Source organism: Barbus barbus (assembly GCF_936440315.1).
Source record: "Barbus barbus genome assembly, chromosome: 12".
NCBI lineage: Eukaryota > Metazoa > Chordata > Actinopteri > Cypriniformes > Cyprinidae > Barbus > Barbus barbus.
The window spans coordinates 18,661,781-18,684,856 of record NC_136740.1 but is presented as its reverse complement, the minus strand read 5'-3'; the positions used below and the strand labels follow the sequence as shown (position 1 = coordinate 18,684,856).

Genomic DNA, 23,076 nt, shown 5'->3' with positions numbered 1-23,076 from the left:
AGCAAAGCCAAAATACAATCACAAAACAATAAAAGCGTCAGCGGTGCCTGAATTTGTTCAGCCAAACACTTTTGACTTCACTCAATAGGGAAATAAAAAGGAAAACCATATTTGTCTTGACTTGTGAGAGGCAATGGAAATGTAACTCAATGCAGGACCACTGCATTTCCCTCATACTGCCAGTACACAGGTCTTTAATTTGATCAGGTAATAAAAAAACACTTACACATAAAAGAAAGTGAATATTAGCCAAAATGTGGAATGAGCTGTCAGTCGTGTGTGCCACAAACTCAAAGCACCTTAGTCATTCTGAAACTCTTTTATTTTTATGATCACATGCATTCACATACCATACCAAGATTTTGTTGGTGGGTGTGAAGGGAGTGCCAAGAGGAGGACAGTTCCTCTTTGCTGCATGGTGACAAGCACTGACAGCAAAAAAACACTGTATCTGTGAGAAGTTAGCAAGCTAACTCCCAACAGAGCCCGCTGACATTACACAGAAAAAAACACTAATGATGCCTGCTTCAAGGGAGCAGCAAAGAAGCTTTTCAGTATACACCACAAGTGGAACCACAAAAATGTCCTTCCAAAAACAAGAACATTGATATGGTTGACGAGCAAACTCACACTTCAGTAAACAAATATACAAATATCAGATAAACAGAAATGTGACTTCCAACCTCTTTGTTAATTCAATAAATTTCTCTCCATTCATAAAATGATTGCTGATGTGATTAATTATTAGTACATCGTTTTTCTATTCAGTATCATGAAGAGAAATTCTTAACTCCATACTTCTCATTTTGCAGCGGCATAACACATAATTAATATATACATACAATATTGTAAATAAGAAATTAAATGGCACACAGAGAGAGTAAGAGATTTTAAAAAAAGTGCATTTATACTAGCTTGAGTGCTGTGCGGAAAAAGTGGTAAGATGCTAATGAGATGGTCGAAGACATCCTTTGAGCATGTGCTTACATAAACTATGGAAAACGTGTGAAGTGGAATGCATAAATGCATTCTGTGTGAACGGCCCCTATAGCATCCACCAATTATGGAAGTTTCTATTCGGAAAGGGAAAGCACTATAGATCTTAGTTAGCAATTCTGTGTACCACACCAACACTGGGAATTTGCATTGATCCAGAGTCAACTGATTTCAATAGTATTTGAAGTTAGCATGTCTCTAAGTTAACAATACAACAATCCAAGAAGAATAATGGGTAACACTTTATAGAATAGGGAACACTTATTCACTATTAACTACGAGTTTTCCCTCAATAAATTCCTAATTTGCTGCTTATTAATAGTTAGTAAGGTAGTTGTTAAGTTTAGGTATTGGGTAGGAGTAAGGATGTAGAATAAGGTCATGTAGAAGGCATTAATATGTGCTTGATTACTACTAATAAATGGTTAATATTCTAGTAATATGCATGCCAATAAGCAACTAGTTAAGAGACCTTAAAATAAAGTATTACCGAATAATGCATAGGACATGCAAATATAACACTCGTGTAAAATAATACTATTTGAATTACGTGCTGTACTATTGTTATCTCTGCTTTTCAGTACTGAATGAAATATAAGAAATTTGCCATCTTGGATTTATTTTCCACTAATGCATGTCTCATAGAAACATGCTAAATTTTATGGCTTTTTAAAAACACTAGGTCAGCCTCTTTTTCTAATTAAGTGTTACTCCAGAAAGCACTGCTCTCTCTCTATCGATCTTTTTTACAGCCTGGAAACATTATGATGTCTTTGACAGAATGAGATGTTTATAGTATAAATCTATTCCATGACTGATATGATTGATAAGGCACATTAAAGTATTTGCCGCTAATGTTGATGAGCATGTCTAAACGCTCTACTCATAATTAGTTCTGGATATTCTCATATTCATGATGCCTTAGATTTCACCCTTCAGAAGATAATTTGAAATTTCAATGAAACATCTGCCTCATGAATAGTAGACAGATAAGGAAGAACAAAATAATATTTGAACCAGCCAAAGGAAAATTTATTTTAAACTGTCAAAAAAACTCATGTCCTCTGATCATACTGCTTGGGCATGAATCAAAAACATTTTATTTAAAGATGCAAAAGGATCATCAGATTTTTAAAACCTAATATTTGTAATGTGTTACACTATGAAGTAGTTGGTCCAGTGGCATAAACTGCAAATCAGACACACACACACACACGTTTGTTTTTGTGAAAAGTTGGGACATCCCATAGGCGTAATGGTTTTAATACTGTACAAATTGTATGTGCTATTGCCCTACACCTACCCTACACCTAAACTTAGCCCTCACAGGAGACTGTGCACTTATACTTTTCCCCCCAACAAACTCACTCTGTATGATTTATAAGCATTTTGAAAAGTTGGGACATGGGGCAATGTCCTCATAAGTCACTTTCACCTTGTAATACTTATGTCATACCTGTGTCATTATACAAATGTATGTCCTCATTTGTCACAAAAACGCACGCACATGCACACACATGCACACACACTCTCTCTCTCGGTTGTCCATCGAAATTAGATGATGACGTCCACGCCTTTATCGGTGAGACTTTTGATGACTAAACAGTCCTATCCTGGACCCACAAACTCTATTGCAGGTGGGACATATATATGCAATGGTAGTAGTAGTGGTGGCAGTCATGGCTGTATTTCTCCTGGCTCGCTTCTGCTGCCTCATGCTTGTCCTCTCCATCTCAAGTGTATGAACCCCATCTCTACACAGCTTTTGCCAGATGGTACGGTCAACAGCAACAGCCTCCAGGTCCTCGGGTCTGATCTTACAGTTCTTCAAGGCATTCTTCATCTGATCCTTATGTCGCTTCTTCGGCCCTCCAGCTGAACGTCGACCATGATGTAGCTGGCCGTAGAGCACTCTTCGGGGCAGTCGGCATGGGGGCATCCTTATCACGTGCCCCAACCACTGCAGCTGGCGCTGGGTGATCATGGCCTCAATACTTCTACAATTGGTCTTTTTAAGTATTTCAGTGTGAGGCACACGATCCCGCCAGGTAACCCCCAGAATGCGCTGAAGGCAGCTTATATGGAAGCGCTCTAGAGACTTGATGTGACGGCTGTAGGTTACCCAAGCTTCACAGCTATAAAGTAGGGTGGTGACACAGACCGCTTGGTATACGGCTACTTTTGTAGAAAGATGAAGATTCTTGTTGTGAAAGACTCTACACCGAAGTCTCCCAAAGGCAACTGATGCCTGTTTAATGCGGCTCTTAACTTCATTGTCAATGCCACAGTCCTCAGCAAGAATACTCCCCAGATATTTAAAAAATGGCACTACTGAAAGCTGTTCATCCCCAACAGTGAACGCAGGTAGTGTGGGTCGGACATTGCTACGCCATTGGCAAAGCACTTCTGTCTTGGTTGTGTTGATAGTCAACCCCATTCTGCTGTATGCCCTAACCACCACAGCAAGAACAGTTTGAAGATCCTCTGGAGTATGGGCCACAAAAGCACAGTCATCTGCATACTGCAGTTCCAGGACCTGCTCTCTACAGAGTTTTTTGGTTGCCTGTAGCCTCCTAATATTAAAGAGGTTGCCGTCTAATCTGAAGTCTACTGCTATGCCACTGCTATTTTCAATCTCGTTGTGGAGAAGCTTGGTGACACATAGGAGGAAGATGTTAAAGAGTATTGGTGCTAGCACACACCCCTGCCTCACCCCTGTGCGCACAAAGAAGGGCTCGGACCCTTGTCCACCTATAGACACCCGAGCGGTCATCCCATCATGGAACTGGCGGAGGATGTTAACAAATTTATTGGGACAGCCAAACCTAAGGAGTACATCCCATAACAGCTCTCTTTGTACAGTATCAAATGCTTTAGAAAGATCGACAAAGGCCATAAACATGTCCTGATGTTGCTCCCGGCACTTTTCCTGAAGCTGCCGGGCAGTAAAAATCATGTCGATAGTGCTCCTATTCTTCCTAAATCCACACTGCGATTCAGGCAGCATTGACTCTGTGATGTTATTAACGAGTCTCTGAAGCATCACCTTGGCCAGGACCTTACCACCCACAGAAAGGAGTGATATGCCCCTACTATTACCGCAGATAGCCTTGTCACCCTTGTTCTTATAGATAACAGAAATATTTGCATCTCTCCACTGCTGTGGGATGTTCTCATCAGTCCAGACCTGGATGATGTACCGATAGAGGGTGCGCGTACACATGAACCCCCCCCTCCTTCAGTAGCTCTGCAGGGATATTATCAGTGCCAGGGGACTTGTTGTTCTTAAGAGAATGGATAGATGACAGAACCTCTTGAAAGGTTGGTGGTAGGCTGAGATCATGGATGGGAGGAAGTTTAGGCAATTCATCCAGAATGGTGGAGTCCGCATCAGAATCCTGATTAAGCAGGGTGTCAAAATGTTCAGCCCACCTTAATAGGATACTATCTTGGTCCCTCAGAAGTGTTAGTCCATCTGCTGTTTTCAGAGAAGTGATGCAGCGATTTGTTGGCCCGTAAATGGTTTTAATAGCATTATAAAAGTTATGCATGTCATTTTTATTAGCAAAAGACTGGATTTCATGTGCCTTTTCAATCCACCATTCATTCTGCATGGCACGTGTTTCCCTTTGCACTTTCCTCCGACTTTCCTGCAAATGCTGTCTGGTCTTAGTGGATGAAGGGTTTTTTAAAATTGCCCGGTGTGCTTTATGCATATCCTTAAGCAAAGTATGGATGGTGTCTGAGTTATCGTCAAACCAATCTTGGTGGTTCCTGCTCTTATAGCCGATGGATTGGGCTGCTGCTTCATAAAGCGCAGAGCTGATATAGGTCCACTGTTGTTCCATGGTGTTTTCTGAGCTCAGACAAGGTTCTGATTCCCTGAGTTTCTCATCTAAAAGACGTCGAAACTCATTTCTTGCATCTGTGTTTCCCAAGCGGTTACAGTTTAGCTTCTTTTTGTTGGGCTTTTGCAGCCGCAAGGGGCAGCGCACTTTCATATGGAGCTTGGCCACAATCATACGATGGTCTGTCCAGCACTCTGCACCTCTCATGGCACGAGTGATGAGAACATCCTTGATGTCATTACACCGCACAATGATAAAATCAATCATGTGCCAGTGTTTAGAGCGAGGGTGCATCCACGAAGTCTTATACTTTGCCTTCTGCTGGAAGACGGTATTAGTTATAGTAAGATTATGCTCAGAGCAAAGAGTCAATAGTCTCATGCCATTTTCATTCATCCTACCAATGCCATGCCTGCCTAGTACTCCACTCCATATTCTGTCGTTCTGTCCAACCCGAGCATTAAAATCCCCAAGCAAAAAGATCTTATCACTCTTAGGGATCCGGCAAAGAGCTTCATCCAGTGCCTGATAGAAGCATTCCTTAGCCTCATTTTCAGATGGTAAAGTTGGTGCATAAGCACTGAGAAGTGTGGCATGACGCTTTTTTGCCAGGGAGATACGGAGGGTCATTAGCCTTTCACTAATTCCAGCAGGTGTTTCTGTAAGACTTGGGAGAATGGTATTCTTGATGGCAAATCCTACTCCATAGAGATGTTGTCCACCTGGAGGGAAACCTTTCCAGAAGAAGGTATAACCCATCCCTTCCTCTGTTAGACAACCTTCATCTAGAAGCCTGGTCTCACTCAAGGCAGCGATATCAATGTTATAACGGCTCAACTCAGCAGCAATCAGGGCTGATCTCCGGTGAGGTCTATTAGAGGTATCATGCAGGTCCAGGAGAGTCCTTACATTCCATGTTGCCAGTTTTATACTATTACATTTCTTATTTTTCTTATTTCGACCGCAGTAGTGGAATAACCCAATAGGCGCGGTAACCTATCCAGGTAAGTGATTGAATGGGCAATTTTTAGGCCACCTTTTCTAGGCCCTTCCCCAATTGAGGTGAGCAGTGCGGTCCCTAAACAGGGCTGCTCAGTCGCACAGGGGTCTGCCGAAACAGCTGCCACCCAAACCCAGTTGATAACGACCAAATACCCTGTGCCGCTGCCGTGCAGGGTTCTGTCTAGGAGCTCCCAGTCTATTCAAACCTGCTCCCGTTGACAGATACCCCATCGCCGTCAGACTTCAACCATGTGTAAGGTCCAGATATTATCACCGTGATTAGAGGTGGAAACCTGCGCAAGGAGAGTTTTAAAGTGCCAAAGGGGGTGCGCCATCTCCAGTAGCACTATCTTCACCATGATGAGGTAAATCCCAGTGGCAAGGGCGGTCCCAGGACAACTGGTCACACATCTTGGCTGCAGGAGGTTGCCGGGTCCTTCATCTGTTGAGGCCCGCCTATTGCACACCCCCAGTGCAGAGCTTTTCTGTCAGGGTGTGCTCCCTTAACCTTGTCTCAATAAACCCACTTCAAGGCACCTCACACACACACACACACACACACACACACACACAAACACACACTTTAACCCTGAGTTGTGTTGGGATTAATGAGAATTGGAGGTGATGAGATGCTCTACTTGACCTCCAACCTCAAGTCCATTAAATCAATTCTGTTGTGTGCTAATGATCAAACACTGACGGATTAATCAATGTGAAAGAACAGAAGTTTGTCTGCATATGATGTGCAAGGATAGACCCTTTAGCATATTATTGATGAAAATGTCTTTTTCACTCTACAATGTGAAAAAAGCCTATAAGAATACTTTTACAAACCTTCAGCAGGAGTAGCTATTCTGAATCTTAATTCAAGAGTAATGCAGCATATTGCATCTCATATAATGTAGGGCCCTGCATCTCAAACACGCTGAGATTCACCAGCTCAGATAACAGACCTCAGGGTTTAATGTTGCTACTAAAAATCTTAATGTTAATAGACCTTAAAGGAATCCCATCAGTAGGGTGCAGGGTAAAGAGCCTATATCAGAGATATAAAGGCACTATAGTGGAAACTACTGCCAATGTGCAAGGCATTTTAAAGACAGTAAAATGCTATGAACTGCACACAGCATAAGGTTTTCATTAGTTCTCTTTTTCATGGGTAACCCTCTGTAAAAACGCTAAAACTGTATGTGTTTATTGGTGCTTGGCGACTGAACAAACAAAAAAATAAAGAGGAGGAAAAAACATGCTCTGTTAACCATGTGTCCCCCTTCTTTTCTCCACTTCTCACTGGGACAAGCTCTCTTGCACCACTTCTGCGCACAGTATTTTAGTGGAAAAAACTGCATCTAACTCACTAACCAATTGTATTCAAATGCACTGAAAAGCATTTCAATTGAGTAACTTTTAGATTTTTCCACACAAACACACTTTACATGTAAGTATAATGTACATAATGTACAGAAAATGTTTTATGTACATTACTAACATTACACAAAGTGGTGAAAGATTCTAGTAAAATATGACCTGCAAAATATGGACTAGCGCAATGACAATGCAATTTAGCAGAGATTGTGTTGCCATTTTTGGAAGCGTTTTCATTATTTCTTTAGTGAATCGACTGCTAAAACACCCCCCTTTGTCTGTCTATTTGTCTTTCTCTTCTACTCACTCTTATATTAAGGAACAAATCTCCAGAGCAGGTTGATACCGAGTTAATATACTGTCCTGTCTAGAGTTTCTGTCAACTTCCACATTATATCACAACCTTGAGCAAACAGACTCTCGTGAAAAACAGAGTTGAGTCATGATCACACTGTCCCACACTTCACTTTGCCAAAGAAATGAGTAATGCTGTCCAAAAACAACAAATGACCTGAGTATCGAGCAGCATTCTATCACATTACAAACACATTTAACACACACATTGCTCATAACACTAACAAATGATTCATACACAAACGCAGGTGCAATGGTAGTGTGAAATCTGGTCTGACAGCTGACACTGACTGTGAACTCGGGCTCACTGTAGATATTAGCAGATTTGCCATTTTAGCACTGGGACATGAGCAGGCTGTTCCCTAATTGGCTGAAACATCTCTGTCCACCTCGCAGAGCCCAGACATGTAGGTGTCACCTTGTAACATTTCACCAGGAACAGGCCTACAAAGAACTAGATTTCTGTCTGCTACTTTTTTTGTACGAATTTGAAAAGTTATTGCGGTTCATCTGCTCCCTTCAGTTTGGGTCATGCAGAGAGCTGTCATCTTTACAGGCTTCAATGCCAATCATGGCTGCCTTGTTCAGTCATGTAACTCCAATGCAAATCTTTCTACAAAAGAAATGGTTAAATCCATTGTTTGCATACTTGGGTGGTATGTTTTCATATCAACAGCTAGATATTCTGTTATATCTTTTCTACTGCAGAATATCTGCGATATGATTTTAATAATCACCAAGCAGAAAACTACTGTTTACATTTCAGTTCAGTTGAGGTGGCTTTGTTGATTATAATGATTAGTTTTGAAACCATGCGGCTCGTGCCTGGTGTTAATACGTTGTAGGTGTTGGTTGTTTACGGCTGCCAAACAACATTGCAACTTGCCGTATTAATTCAGAATTCAGTTGATGTGCGTTCACACTGTCACGGGTATTCATATTTTGGCTATTTTTCAGTGTCTTCCAATGTGGCTCATCCAGTTATTTTTATAATTTACTACTGTACTGAAACCATACATATTCATTTATAATTTTTGGTTTGCATTAATCAAGTAAATGTAAAGTAAAGTATTTAATTTAGACAAAATTAGGCAATTCTAAATGGTTATGCAATATATAAAACATTTTTATGTTGACTATACATCAAAATACACAGTATCTCACAGAACTATAGTAACTATACTGTAACTATAGTGTGATAATATATATTTTAAACAGATGCACATATAAAAACGATTTTTTTGAAAACAAACATTTCATGATGGATCTGTTAATGATGGACTTAATGATGGATCTGTTATTACAAACATGCAGCTTTTTGCTTCACAAGAGGTTAAGTGATAGAATGGAGTCGTTGATTATTGAGATGTTTTTATCAACTGTTTGGACTGACGGCACCCATTCACTGAAGTTATTTAATGTAAATTTCTCCAAATCTGTTCCTATGGAGAATCAAACTCGTCAGGGTGAGTCATCCAATTTAATTTATTTTCTAAACTATTCTGTTAACATCAAAATTAGTATCGGCAAAAATTCTGTAACCCTGAACATTTTCATTCATACCATTCACCATTCACAATACCCTTTCTACTACAAGTGGCCCTGTTCATCGAGCTAACTGAAAAACACCAGCGTATGCATATGACTGTGAGAGTATGTGTGTGTGTGAGGTCCTTCTGTATGCTCCAGTTTCTCTGGTTTAATCTGCCGTATCGTGACAGGCCTCTCTGGACCTTCTGAGCCACTGAGCACAGGTGAGCAACATTAGTCAGCCTGCCTCCCAGTCTAAAACCTGACACAACAAACAGGTGGGACTGCCTCTCTCTCCTTTACACACATACAGACACAGACGAGGAAAAGCATCAAGCGGCGTTAAGAAACAGAGAGAAAATTCTCTGCATAATGAAGCATTGAAACGGAATAGACTGCGCACCTGTGTCTGTGTGCGTCTGCGTATATGTGTGCGAGTTGTCTAACACCGTTCCATCTGTCTGTTCTTCCCCTCAGGTATAGCTGATCCTCTGATGCTTTCAAAATGAGTCATATCTCCCCCTCTCCCTTTCTAACTCGGTTTCTTTTTTTAACACTGTGCTCTCTTGTACCTTTATCGGTATGTGGCAGGTGGAGATGAATAGAGCATCAGCTGGGCTGCGGAGACCCTGGAGAGCTCCAGGCGTTTGACAAGGGCAGAAGACAATAAGAGCCTACTCATCCTGGCAGTCTACAGAGAGAGCAGTGCACCGCTTCCTCGTTCTCCCACTCATCCCATATAGTGCAGTCCCCTTCTCTCGATCTTTCTGCAGCCCACGAAACAACTTCTTTACTTTGTCTTTGTCATTGAGCAGGGTCAGTTTGCTAACACTATCCTCCTCCTACTCCTTCTGGGGAAGACAGAGAGACCCAGAAAGACACAGTGTACGGCTTATTCTTCTAGGGCTGTCAACAGGAAACAGAATCATTGATAGAGAGAGTGATGAATGCGTTCTTGTGGTTAGAGACTCATTTTGAAAAGTTTAACTGCTTAAGAGTTTTCTTAAAATACTATTGCCACAAAACAAGCCAAAAAACATCTGTGCTGTTAATAATGAGAGCAGGCAGACTGTAGAAACAGGTTATGTGTTAATGGACCTTAATTCTACCAAAATCAAACTGAAAAACTCAATTGCAAAAGGATTGCAAATGTTCAATGATATTGAAATTAACCAAACAATACAATGACTACTAAAGCCACTTTACATAATGGCTATTCAATGCTATAGCAATGCAATGTATCATCTTATTATTCTATTACCCTAATTGGGAGCTTGTCACAGCAAATATTGATATTTATAATTAATTATGATGAACTTTATGAATTCATCAGCATATCATGTAATTGATTTTAATCAACAAGCAGCCTTTGTAATGACTGTATGATGCACAGTCACATTATTAATGGCAAAACATTCCATTATAAAAGTGATTTTATATAAAAAATAAAAATGCTGCATTTATTTTATCAAAAATATTTAATGAAATATTGCAAAAATAAAATAACTGTTTGCTATTTTAAAATATTTTCAAATGTAATTTATTTCTGAAGCTCAGTTTTCAGAAACCATTACTCCAGCTTTCAGTGTTACAAGATCAGAAATCATTCTAATATGCTGATTTGGTATGCAAAAAACATTTCCTATTATTAGCATAGCAATGTGAAAAGTTGTGCTGCTTAGTATTTTTGTGAAAATAGCAAAGAACAGCATTTATTTTAAATCTACTTTAAAAACAAAAACAAAAACAAGGCTAAAGTCTTTACTGTCACTTTACTGCCACCATCAGTTTAGTGCATACTCAGTGAATAAAAGTACTGATTTCTTAAAAAAGACATTGACCACAAATTTTTGAGTAATAGTATATATAATATTTAAATGAACAATCCATTATTAATACAACATTCTAAATGGCTGATTTTAGTATTCCTGTCTGAATATCTTTATGTAATTTACACACGCAGGACAAGTTCCAATATTGTTCCAGGAACAACAAAGAAAGCTGATCCAGGAACTTGTCCTGCTTGTCTAAATCACATTGACCTGCACCTAGTAGAGCTGTTTCGGCTGTAGAAAATATTTACTCAGCATTCAGTGTGTGTTAGTAAAGTGTACTTTATTTAACCATGTAACAAAGACAGATAACATGCCACTTTGCCCATTAAAGATTACTAATGGTTGTGCATAACCTCTGCTCTGCTGTGTGGCATCGATTCAGCACATTCCCTCTTTTCCAAATCCACGGCTGCCTGATGAAAAACCTACCACCTATATTACGCCACCTTCAGTGCAAACACTCTCTGCTGGGAGTCTGCGCCAATCACACTCAGCCTAATCTCATCACCGCTGATTCTGTGGCCAACTGCAGTTGGTGCAGAGAGGCAGCGATAAGCCTCAGGCATTTACTTGAAAAGAAAATGAAAAACTCCCTCTCTTTCTTCCTTCTCTCTGCGCGAACCATCTCCATGGACAGTTTTGTGCCGAATGGGAGCATTTTGCTCAGGAGGACATTTAATAAAATTCCTGGAAATATGATAAAACCCCATGCATGAGAAGCACCTATCTAGCAATTTGAAATTCAAACTAAAGATTACAGACTACCGTCTGAAACAATGCATCTTCTGCAAACTTCTTCCTAACAGCCGCGAGCGAAGGAACTATGTAATCCTCTGCTGAGATTCGGAGGCTGGTGTTTCAATTTAACGTTGACTATAAACTGTCACTCTCATTCACCCCAGGAGGAAAACATCCACGTGTGGATTATCCTCAACCCAATCTGCACATTCTCAGGCAGATAATCCACCAAAGACACTTCCAATATCCTGCGCCGTCTGATGCACACCGCATATGGGGCTCATGTGTTGAGCGTTAGCATTGCGCCGCAGGCAAAAGCTGTCTGCTAAAACTCCTTTAGACCCTCTTCAGCAGCTCCCAAGATGACAGGCTGTCAGGTTATGTGATCTGTAACATTTGTGTGTTCCGTATATGTTTGAATGCTGTAATGAGTCCATGCGTAAGGTGCCTGAGAGGATCAGGAAAGGAGACCCTTTGAAGCTGAGAGGATGTGAGTGCATGAGAGGGAGGAGAGGAGATTTGGAAGCGGATATTGCAGGAAGGTGCGGTAAGGAGCTTTCAGGGAAGCTTTCATCCATACAGAAGCTGTTTCTCCTGCTGTACACACAAACACACAGGCTGATGTTTTTTTTTAAGTAGGGGGAGACAGGGGAGTGTTGGAACACATTTTGTTTGCAATGTATGTTACTCAATGTTTTTTGTGCTGTGTCTCTCAAGTAATCATTCTAATATGAGGATTATGCTCAAGAAACATTTATTATTATCAATGTTGAAATCAGTTGAGCTGCTTAATATTTTTCAGGAACCTACTATTTGCTACTATTCAAAAGTTTGGGTTTGCATTATTTTTTATTCAGCAAGGTCACATTCACAATTGTTTAAAGGGGTCCTATTATGCTTTTTCACTTTTTGAATTTTAGTCAGTGTGTAGTGCATATGTTTGGGCATTAAAAAAGATCTACAAAGTTACAGATCTCGAAGTCCACTCCAAAGAGAGATATTTCGTTTTTAAAAAATCCCTTTTCAAGAACTACAATGAACGGCTCGTTTGGACTACAGACTTTTTTTCCGGGTGTTGTGATATCACAAAGCAGCCCAGAATATCATGCCTACGGAAATTCGAATGGTTGGGGGGTGGGGAGGGGTGAGCTCATGGTTAGAACGCATCAGACAAGACGACAACGAGAAGTGCAAGTTTTAGCAAGTTATTACACATGTATCTGAATAATTATGTATGTAAATATGTATGTTACAATTATGAAAAAGTTTTTATAAATTGTTGACAGTCATGGACAATGATGATGCAATCTGCAGAATTTACACATTAATTATGAGACTACAGTGTTTCCCATACTTTGATTTATTTGTGGCGCCCCGCAAATAAGGCTTTATTTCCAAAAGGCTTTGACTTAATAAACATGAATAAACATGACTACTGCACGTTTCAAAATCGAAACCTGGTGCGGGTGTTTTTATATCACTGTATTTCTGAAGGAAACTGACTGTCTTCAGAAAATTTTGGATGTAATTTTCATTTCATCTTACATGTAATGTCTGATAAAGCAGCGATTGTGAGAGGAGCTCTGCTTTATGTACAGCCGTTACCGGAGAAACCTTGATCTCCACTCCAACAGCTGAATTTGCATATATAATCCGCCATAAATAGAGCGTCTGTGGAAAACACTGGACTATGGTATAAATAAATTCAACTGTATTACAGTTTCACTGCAATTCATGTTATAATGTTAGAATTAAAGAGCAATAAACATAATACATATTACCGTTGCACTTATCTGTACATAGTAAATGCAGTTATTTTTAAGTGGTTGTTGACATATCTAAAACATGATTTAGCCAAAAACAACAACAACAACAAGAGACGCTACCACTCTAATCTGTCTTGCAATATCCTGCGTGCAAAGGTTCTGCACGATCTTCTTGTTCAATATACTCGGGGTCAGAATCCGGCTCAAATTGATATGGCAATAGAGTGATGGAACTATGATGTCACTTTGTAGGTGAAAACCCGGAAGCAAGTTAGCATTTTAGCACTTCCGGTTCCATCGTCCCAGAGTCAACGGGATTTTTGAGATTTTGGTTAAATCCCTTAAATAAGGTCTGTGGTTCACACATGTTCAAGATACTTTCACGTTTTATTCTACGACATAAAACACACCAGTTACACCACACTCATGATTTTTTTTAAGCTGTTACGTTTCTTAAAAAAGACGGTTGCTAACAAGTTTCTAAATGGGACTATAGGTGCTGTCGGAGACATTCAACGTTATCACGCCGAACAGTTTATCAATTTACAGTATTTTCCAGATGTAGTATAATTTGTAATACAATTAATTTTAGAATAACCAATGAATAGTTTCCCGCATTTTATACTGTTGTTTGACAATGTTTTTTTTTTTTGCTTTGCCCCGAAATGCGTCACATGTCTTCAGAGGGAAGATGCTTGAGTTTATCGCTTACTGATGCGGAGACTCTGGGTTCGGACCATAAGGTAAACTCATATTACGATTATTACATGTAAACACCACATTTACCGGCTTTACTTGGTGAAAGTGAAACTTTAATGATGCATAGTGCTTAAGGGAACACTCCACTTTTTTTGGAAATAGGCTCATTTTACAACTCCCCTAAAAAAACTGTTGAGTTTTACTGTTTTTGAATCCATTCAGCCGATCTCCGGGTCTGGCGGTAGCACTTTTAGCTTAGCATAGATCATTGAATCGGATTAGACCATTAGCATTTGGTCATCAAAAATGACCAAAGCGTTTTGATAATTTTCATATATAAAGCTTGACTCTTCTGTAGCTACATCGTGTACTAAGACTACCGGAAATTATACTACGCAATGACTACCGCAATATTACGCAGCGCCTGAAAATAGTTACCGGCTCGGAAACTAGTTATGATATAGCTGGGGACTACTTTCAGGCACTTGTTTATTCACTATACTATTTATTACTACATTTCAGTTTTAGTTTGGCTCTAGTTTTGTATTTATTCCAGTGTATATGAAAAGGTTCATGTAGCATGGATTAAAATGCATATACAGAGTAAATACGTTTTGCTGAACATGTTCAAAATAAGTTTGAAAAAGTTGTCAGGAGCGCGGTGGGCGTGACGTTGAAGTCGAGCGACCGTGGTGCAGTAGTTCATTTATAGCCTAAGTTTAGCTTTTCAGTTCTGGTGCTTTTATTTAGGCTTCAAAATTCGTCAACGTTATATTTTTTTGTGAAGATTATCTTGATGGACAAAATGTCAAAGTTTCATGAACTATGATTGAGCTTATTTTTTATGATAATCCAAAAGACTATGGAAAAATCCTATTGGCTTTTTGTCGAGGGAACCAGTTTCATGCTAACAGCCGATCCCCATACAAAGTGATGTCATAGTTCCCCCACTCTATATTGATGCCAGACGAACTTGCTGCTTTGGCAAGGGGCATGGCAGTACTGAAACACCATCTTAGCTGTTCGCCAATCACAACGCACTGGGACAGCTAACCAATCACAACACATTTCGGTTTTCGGAAGGCGTGCCTTCATCATATCCGGAACTAATGGAGCCGTTTGTGCCAGGCTGAGGAGAAAGGTATTGTAATAATGTAAATTATGTGAAAAATAATGCGATTTGTGGAAACTGTGGTTCCTAATTATTGCGATGCAACATTTGCCTCGCATTTCAGGATGAAAAGACAAACATTTCAGGTGAAGGATAATAATGAAGGTGTTATTGTCACGTGTCAGTTTCCAATTAGTTCCATTTTTGTCCTTATTTGGTATTTCCTGTCCTTGTTTAGTTAATTATCATCATTTCATTAATCATCTCATTTACTCCTTTGTTTCCGATTCTTTATAAGCATTCAGTTTCGTTGTAGTCTTCGTGTCTTAAAGTTATGTTTATGCCTTATTCTGTTATTGAATATGTTTGCACCATTAAAGAACCTGATCAGAGTTGTTGTGCCATGATATTGTAATATTTACCATTATATAATCAGATGAGCATAGAAAGGTTTATGAAAAGTGTCACTCCACAATACAATAGCAAAATATATAAATGCGTATAGTATTTTTGTTGCATTAATCAGTGTCTAGCACACCTTCCTAAGGAAAGGATATGGACCAGAAGACTACATGATATTTAGACAGACTTAAAGTAGTTCCAGATCTATACTTGTGCTCTTATTATTTCAGTTATTTTGCATTTAATGTAAAAAAAAAACATGTGCAAACAATACACTTGCACTTGTGAATTTATTTTGATGTTAATTACATTTACTTACAAATTCATCATCATAATGTTGATATGCTATGTTACTAAAAAACTCTTATGACAAACATATATACCTATACCGAGCTGCAGACACACTTTTGTAAACAACTTCACTTGGACCCATTGTCCGAGCTGTCTCTTTAATACCGTGTGGTTTATATACATGTTGCTGCTGATTGGGCTGACACACCCACCAAACAAGAGAAAACGTATCTCAAACCCCGTTGCACACCATTTCCAGGAAACATGTCGTTCAAACTGGAAACCATAGCAAAACGTTGTGCACCAGTGTGAGCCTGAACGTGCCCCAGCTTTGCCATCACAGGAATAAAAAACATTTGAAAATATATTAAAATACAGTTATTTTTAATATTTTGTAATGCTATTTCACACTATTACTGTTTTACTATATTTTTCATTAAATGAATGCAGCCTTGGTGAACATAAGAGACTTTCAAAAACATTAAAAAATCTATATATTCCAAACTTTTGACCTGATAATATATGCTAATAATAATAGTAATAATAATGACAATAATAATAGTATCAACAACAACAAAAAAACCTATAAAAATGGTTTATCTTTTTATTTATTTTACACTTTCTATTGCTTTATATAATTACTTACATAATTTTATGTCTGTAATTTTTCTAGTGTTTCTGGTATGTCATGTAGTGATTTGCAGCTCATAAACTGACTGTCACAACATTAGTTACCCTGGTGTGTGTATATGTTAAAGAAAGAGAGATATTGTGATGTCAATATATTATATCTAGTAATGCAACACATTGGTTATACAAGCACTGTACAGGTCTATAAAGTTTTTCTAGCAAAAGTGGATATTGACTTGCTGGTAGATGCAGAGAGCCCTAAGCAAAGATTCTATTATTGTCTTATCAGATACTTGCAATGCTGTTTCGAGTAATGACTGGAACATCTAAAGTGGCTGTTTACATAACAGAACAGCTCTCAATACCCTCAAGCTTTTAAAAGTTCATGAGGAATCATACAAATTCCTCCATCTGCTGCAAATGAAGTTTTGTGCAATTATTTGTCTATCCCCTTGTCCCTTTATAACTGTCATCCATTCATTCATTTCAGGCTGGTGACTCACCGCTTTCAGCTGAGAAACCAGCCACCACTTTTTCCGTGTTTCTTCTTTTTTTTCTCAAAACGCTCTCTGAGTGCAAAGCCACTCAGGAATCGTTCATAGAAGGACAAATGAACTATTTGTGCAGCGTTAAAAATACATTCTCTTTTTCTTCTCCCAGAGCCGCCCCCACCGCCCCAGGATAGACCTTACACTGACACACTCTCACATGTCCCTCAGCTATTTTTTATACATTAAGCAGCCTGCTGTGCTTTTTATAGAAACAGACATGACTAGGCTTGGACTCCTTCAGATCAGATTGAATCCTTCCTCGGCTGTGGGTTATGAAATATGGATTATCTCCAAGCTCATATCTATAGGTCTCTATCACTCGAAATCCACCTCAGCCATGGGAGTCTAGCAGAGGATTCCCTTCGGATTTTGCTTTCAGTCTCTAGTGGAACAGTTCAAAAAAGTCCTCTTGACACTTCACCTTAATATTTACCTCTCTTTTTGTATTTCTCTTCTTTCCTCTCTCATATTATAGCTTTAACCATCATGTAAGGTTGAAATTTACTTGTTTTTAAGCTTGGGGTAACAGGTTTGGCGTCATTCAGAAATCAGTTGAGAATATCTTTTAAATTACAATTCAAGTCTTAAATTTGAGTTTCATGGTAAGGAAGTAGAGTGAGGAAGTAAGGAATAGGAATCCATATGACTGTAATTAGAAAAGTTTGTAAATACAAACAAAATGTTGACTAGATAAAACCCTGTTCAAAAGTTTTGAAGAAATTTGAAGCTTCATACTCCAGAGTGTTAGAACAACAGAGGGATGGACGGACACATAGATTTTCTTTTATAGTTACAATATAGCAAACTACTCATTTTAGGAATGCAACTGGTGTCCTTTCCAGTAATAATGTTTCTGTTAGGCCTCAATTAGACCTCCCACAAAAACAAAAATAAAATGAAATAAACCAAACTGATTATCCAATATGAAGTTGAGAGTATCTCAGCGAGTCTTAGCGATTACAGTTCCTTGCATTTATTCATGTTTTATATCTAGGCTCTCACACTAGACACCCTAAACGTGAGTAATGTTTTTCAATGTTTTTTTCAAGCTATTAAATTGCCTTAGGCTCTTTTAGACCCCTCAAGACGAGGGTTAACTCCAGTCTTTGCTTCTCTGGTTTTCTCTGTGTTGCACTCGCGTTAACCTCCGTCTCATGCCTCACCTCTTCCTTTCCCTCCTCTTTTTATTGAAGGACAGCTGGTTGATTTGCAAAGCTCTCTAGGAAAGGTTTTTTGGCTTTTAAAGATTAATTAAAATCAAACCTCTCAACCATGTTTGGTGCACGTCAATGAATACGGTATACGCACATATGCGCTCATAAATGCTAAGTGACTAGGGATTCTGTGGGTTGTGAAATACATAGTATTGTTCCTCAGGACCAGGGAGCACAGCCAGGCTGCATGTTTCTGGAGCGATATGTGAAGCAGCTGGGTTGGGGTCACACCAAACTGCCTCAACTGCCAACCTCACAGCATGCATATTTTACACAGTCGACTATGCATAACTCAGTCCAATGAAACACTCTCGATGCCTGCAGGAAGAGTTCAACAGCACCTTTCATTGCTTTTGCAGGGCCCTCAAATGAATTAACATCTCTTGTGGGAGGTTCCTGAGAAGTCAGTTCACTGACCAACAACATTATTTTGCATTTCTGTACAGAGTTGGTCAGTACAAAACATATAAAAAAGTACTAAAAACCCAACACAATTTCAATATTTAGCCAATTTTTGTACCTCAATGTGCAATGTAAAACTTCACTGATTCATGAAATGAAAATGAAAATCAAATGCTCATCATTATGAAATTTAATGATCAGTTATCATTACCATACCATAGATTACATATACAGCTCTTGCAAAATATCTTAAGCATATGAAAAACATAATATATTGTATCACAAATGTATCACAGTATATGTGACCCTGGACCACAAAACCAGTCTTAAGTCGCTGGGGTATATTTGTAGCAAAAGCCAAAAATACCTTGTATGGGTCAAAATTATCTATTTTTCTTTTAGTAAAGATCATGTTCCATGAAGATATTTTGTAAATTTATTACCGTAAATACATCAAAACGTAATTTTTGATCAGTAATATGCATTACGAAGAACTTAATTTGGACAACTTCAAAGGCGATTTTCTCAATATTTTAATTTTTTTGCACCCTCAGATTCCAGATTTTCAAATAGTTGTATCTCGGCCAAATATTTTCCGATCCTAACAAACCATACATCAATGGAAAGCTTATTTATTCAGCTTTCAGAGGGTATATTGATAAATCTCAATAAAAAAAAACTGACACTTAAGACTGGTTTTGTGGTCCAGGGTCACATATAATATTTGATATATACAGCAAATATGAATATACTGTGATGTAATAAGTGAGCTATTAAAATATATAAGGATATATTGTGATGTAATAGGATAACATATAACATATCTTATATCATAATTAGGGATACACCGAATCCAGATTTTTGGGGTTCGGCCAAATACCGAATCCAATGTTTAAGATTCGGCTGAATCCGAAACCGAATACCGAATCCTACTCGCATCCTTATTCCATTAACACAGTAAAACACATTAATGAAGTAAACAACGTCCACAGCAGTGTATTTTTATTTCATTTTATTTATTTTATAAACTGAAAAAAAAAAAAAAAGAATAAAAAAAGAATAAGCAGCAACATTATGCCAGGATGACAAGTGGGAAAAACTATTTTGACAATTACCTATGCTTACCCAAGTTCAAACCAAAACCTGTCAATAAAAGTGCAACAATGCAAAGAAAAGTGTTTTTCTTTTTTTAAATCAGAATATGTTTGGTGACTTAACTGAAATTAATGTTATTGAACATTTACTCAATAGGCTAAACATGGATAGTAGCGCTGTTTAGTTTTCGTTTATAACAGTAGGCTACGATTAGAACAGTAGCCAAATAAAACGAAAAATATTACGGAAGATCATACACATCTTCTGCATCATTATTAAATTAACGGAAAAGCTCTAACCTTTCACATTAAATGAGAGTTTCCTTTCAAAAAGACAAGACGCTCGGCATTAACAGGTGACAGCCGGTTGCGAGTGTGGGAACGAATGTCCCCAGCAGTACTGAAAAGTCTTTCACTGGGCACAGAGGTCGGTGGCGCACAGAGGTAGATCTTTGCCGTTTTTGCCAGCAGTGGAAAACACTGCTGGTTTGTCTTCCACCACAGAAGAGGACCCTCTCTAAGAGGAATCAAAGGCTCACCGAAAAAAACGCTTATCTCCACGTCAGCACCCGATGTGACTGCCTCTGTATTGCTACGGTACAGATTGTCCCAGCCACTCCAGATTCCTGAACAGTGTCGTTTAGTGCGAACTGTCAGGCCGTGTTCCTCCTCAGGCTGTTCAGTTGAAGTAGGCCTAGCAGATGCGTCGTGATCGGATTCAGATAAACGGGAAACGGCCTCCTGCAAAAGCAACTTTGATCGACACTGTTCTGTGTCACTCCCCCAAAATTTCGTTTTATATCTGGGATCCAGACTTGTTGCCACAACTAAGTGGCTATTCTGCTCGCTTCCCTCAAATCTATCCTGCAGAGATTTCAGCAAGCGGGTTTTCATCTGCTTTATTCCATGATCGTCTGTTTCGTTGTGGACATAGCGCTTCAACATCATCACAGCTGGCAGGACAGTGGATATGCATGCATTTTCTCCGCTTATTTCTCTAGTTAACTCCTCGAAGGGTTTGAGCACCTTGAGAACATCCTCCATCAGAGTCCACCTCTATTCATGAATATGTTGCATACCATCTGTTTCGGACACGTAGATGTTTACGGCACGTTTTTGTTCTGTTAAACGATCGAACATCAGATATGTCGAATTCCATCGTGTTGACACGTCCTGGATTAAATGGTGATTTGGCAGCCCCAACTCCTGCTGTAGAGCAGAAAGTGAAGTGACATTCAGCCAAGTATGGTGACCCATATACTCGGAATTCGTGCTCTGCATTTAACCCATCCAACGTGCACACACACAGCAGTGAACACACACACACCGTGAACACACACCCGGAGCAGTGGGCAGCCATTTTATGCTGCAGCGCCCGGGGAGCAGTTGGGGGTTCGGTGCCTTGCTCAAGGGCACCTCAGTCGTGGTATTGAGGGTGGAGAGAGCGCTGTACATTCACTCCCCCCACCTACAATCCCTGCCGGCCGGAGACTCGAACCCGCAACCTTTGGATTACAAGTCCGACTCTCTAACCATTAGGCCACGACTTCCCCTTGAAAGTCGTGGGAAGCCTTGATTGAGCACTTGAAGAGTGCTTAAAGTGACCAACAGTTTTCCTGGACAGTGCGATCAGGTCAGAGACACTTTGTTGTGATAAAAGACTGTCGTGGATGCACAACTGGAGTGTGTGCGCAAAACAGCCAACACTTGGAACTCCTGCCTCGGACATGGCTTTCCGCATGTTTGCAGCATTGTCCCTCAAGACCAGGTGACACTTGTTAACAGGTATGTCCCACGCTTGGATAATTTCTTGCAGTGCATCAGCAATGTTTAATGCGGTGTGTCTTCCATCAAATGCTTTACACTGAAGAATAGCATGTGTGCGCTTAAAATCATCATCAATCCAATGTGAGGTAACACTGATGTAGGACTGTGTAGTGTACTCACAAGTCCATATGTCGCATGTAAATGCTAAAGCATGTGCTTCGGCAACGTGCACTTTTATGCGGGAACTGATGGACTTGTGCATTTCAGGGATGATTTTGTCGGCAAAAAAGCGCCTGGAGGGGAGTTTGTAGCGTGGCTCGAGCAGATAGAGTAGCTCGTTGAATCCAGTGTCTTCCACTATGCTATAGGGCTGCAAGTCAATGGCTATCATTTTTCCAATTGCTGCATGAATGGCTTTAGCTCGTGTGTGATCTGAGGGCCACTGTTTGTTCGGTGTAGGGCTAGCAAAGCTAGTAATGGTCGTCTGGTTATCACACGTTTTTAGCTGTGACTGTCCAGCTGCCGTACCTGAAGTTGCTGCATTTTGGCTGCTGTCTGTAGATTCCTTCATGCACAACTCGTATTCTTTTGGATGTTTTAGACGCAAATGTTTTAACATCGGCGATGTTGTGTACTGCTTAGGGTCCTTGCCACCACGAGACAAATTGGCATTGCAAATTGAACATAAAGCTCGACTTGAATCGCCTTCTTTTGGTTGAAAGTACTGCCAAACAAAACTTTTTTTGCTTACAAGTTCTATTTTCAGATTCTTACAGCCTACTACTTTCGAACGGGTCCTATGTAAACACCTTCACGTAATCAACGGCCGTGTGACGTCGTAGTGCAAGTCTAGGGTTCGGTTTCGGTGGAAAATAAATCTAAGGTTCGGCCGAAACCGAACCCCGTCAAAAAGCCCAGGATTCGGCCGAATCCGAATCCTGGATTCGGTGCATCCCTAATCATAATATATTGCATCAAAATATATTCACATATACGTGTCTCCTCCATGAGCACCAAAGCTAAATTATTATTAGGCCACAGCTCATATTTTCAAATGAATCTATTTTACAAGTCATATTGATGAAATATTGATGTATTACTAAGGTATCTGCCATAAAATAGCATTATTTATTACATTTTACACAAAGATGAGTAATTTCAACCTATTACACTAGGGTAAAAAAATGTAAAAAAACGTAAAAAAAACGTTTGGTCACAATTAATTAAACAGAAACAAGAATGACATGCTAATTTCTCTGTGACAAAGTACTGATGTGAAACACTCGGCTGAAAATCTCATGATTGATTATGGAATATTACGGATTTTCGTGCTAAGCTGGCATCATTCATCTCTGACTCATTGACTTTGACTAACAGGAACAGACACATCTGCACAGCCAACAAGTGTGCAGTCATCTGTGGTTTGATCAGAGCCATGTTTGCACAGAAATGAAATCCATCTCAACAACATGTGTAATTAC

General features: G+C 39.4%; 1 protein-coding gene across 1 annotated transcript in view; it reads right to left on the bottom strand.

Annotated features, from left to right (window-relative positions):
- Window positions 1-23,076, bottom strand: part of LOC306878449 (zinc finger protein 804B-like) — a gene marked incomplete at both ends in the record, with an annotated part of 127,761 nt that overhangs the window by 4,056 nt on the left and 100,629 nt on the right. The gene's annotated exons all lie outside the window — the stretch shown is intronic.